This window comes from Candoia aspera, chromosome 4 (genome assembly GCF_035149785.1).
Source record: "Candoia aspera isolate rCanAsp1 chromosome 4, rCanAsp1.hap2, whole genome shotgun sequence".
Taxonomy (NCBI): domain Eukaryota; kingdom Metazoa; phylum Chordata; class Lepidosauria; order Squamata; family Boidae; genus Candoia; species Candoia aspera.
In genome coordinates this window covers 27964797-27967324 of record NC_086156.1, presented here as the reverse complement: position 1 = coordinate 27967324, position 2528 = coordinate 27964797, and positions in this window count along the sequence as shown.

The window sequence follows — 2528 nt, the reverse complement described above, 5'->3', positions numbered from 1 at the left end:
AAAATTTGGCCTTGCTCATAGAGACAGAATCATAGCGGTTTGATAATAACAGCTGTACATAGAATAAACTGGAGTTGCCTGATTAATTTATTAAATGGGGAGTGATGAGATGGCCACTTGCATCCTTATAAAAATACAATATAGCAGGACATAGACCCTTCTTCATAGGGCACAGCCTTAGTTCATATGGAATATTTGTATTTTGTATCTGTCCTCAAGAACCACCATAGGAAGAGCATTAAAGGGTGCTAAGCTTAGCATCCTCTAGAGTTTAGGGACAGTTATATGGGATTTGCACTGGACCCTTTCAACCGGGGCAAAAGAATAATAAGGTCCCAACTGAGCACCAAACAATAATTGTGTATGTGCTTTTGCCAAAAAAAGCTTTAGTGCTGCTGGGATATGCTGTGCCCCTCTGTTAAAATGGAAGGACTGTATAGCTGATATAGTTTTTCAGCACTTAATGTACTTAATTTAATATTACAATGTATTAATGTATTCCAGCAGGAATATCTGCAGGGGAAGAGCAGAAAGGGCAATATGACAGCCACAACTGTGTGATCAAAGCCTGGCCCACTTTACCCGTGTCAACCGATGTAAAAATTGAACGGCACTTCAATTGCAATTGCCAACTTGTCTCTTTTGATCCACCTTCAAAGGGCCATGCAAGCCAGAGACATTTGTGGGTTCATATGTATGTATGAATGGGAGAATATCAGTTCTCAGTAACAGGAGTTGATAACCTTTTTTTGTGGCTGGGATTTACACTTAACTTATGAGAAAGGCAAAGGTCAATGTAGGTGGGACAAAGGAACTTGGATTATATCACACATGTGGATGTGGGGGGCAGAATTTTTCAATTATTTTTCTGGGTTTCAGGGGAGACATTTTGAAGTTTTTCTCTGGTACCCATAGCTAATGTAAGGCTGGAGGCTACAAAAAGGGGATGGAGGGACCTTTGCTATCTTTGTGTCCTGGTCACCCAGCCTTACAATACAAGAAGTATATTATGTGTGTATGTGTATGTGTATGTGTATATACAGTTTGTGTGTGTGTGTGTGTGTGTGTATATAATTTATTATTTAAATTTATATCACTGCCCATCTCCCCCAACAGGGGACTCTCTATATATGAAATTTTACAACCAGTTTAGATCTTACAGTATCTCTGAAGAATGATTACTGTATATACTTGTGTATACACCCATCAATGGATAAGCCACCCTTGAATTTTGAACCAAAATATTGTAAAAAATGCACCACTTGCAGATAATCCAACCCTAGAAGTTTTCATGTTTTAATTTTCACAATTGGTTTATCCATAGGTAATCCACGGATTATCGATATTTCATGGTATTTTGGTTAAAAATTTGAGGGTCAGCTAATCCACAGAGGGGTTTACATGAGACCATATACAGGATATATGGGTATATACGGGTACTGTAAAAAAGTATTACCATGTGAAAACACAAAAGAAAAAAAAATACATTACAGAAAGATGTGGCTTCCGACTTTTAACAGCAAGGATATTCAAAAATTTTTCATAATCAATCTCTTACTCTATATTAAACCAAAATCACATTATTTCTATAAATCATTCCCCTTTAGCACATAGTAAAAATCACTAAGTACAGTTACTCCTTCCCCTTATATTAAAATAAAGAAAAAAAATCATATAAACTTCCTAAACAACTCCCCCCCTCAAAATAACACTTATTTAATTATTCCCTTCCCACTACAGTTCTATACATTTCTGTCTACTATAGGAAAAGTCAAACTAAAAAGTATGTAAATTGTCTGCCATTATACTAAATAATACAAAGTTTTAATAATCTTAATCTTAATAAACCCCAAAAAGAAAAGCAATTCAAAACAATGACCTTAAATCAAATTCTTAGAACCATCCAAATACATTTTTATACCCTAATAATTTTAATCCATGTCCTCAAGAAGAAATAACATCAGTCAAACCCTAAAAGCAATCCAGATAAACATTCTTTAACCCTTATCCCCCATCAAAATAAACCAAAGCATTTACATATCCCCACAACGTGCACAGAGCTTTTCTCTTGAAAAAATCAAACAGCCCGACTGTCCCCCTTAAAAACTCCAACTTCTCTTCAGAAAACCTCCCATACATAATGACCCCTTCTTTTTCATAACACTTCACTAAAAAGTCAATTTTACTTATTGCTTGTAGATCCCTCTCTCCGTTGAATTTCTCCTACTCCGCTATCCAATCTTCATCCAGCATCTCAACAGAAATCCCAATCTCATTCTTAGAAACATTTCTAACATGGCTGAATTCCTCAGTTTCATCCACTACATCCCCAATCAGATGACACATTTTAAAACTCATATTTTCCACAATGTCCTGAATGTCTTATATAAAAACTTGACAGGAGTCAGAAAAGATCTGTTTAAAATCTTGATGGAAGTCAGAAAAAATCTATTTAAAATCCTCCATGTCTCACACAGTAGATTATGCTCCCCCCCCCACCCCCCCAGGAGCTTAACCAGTGAAAGTTG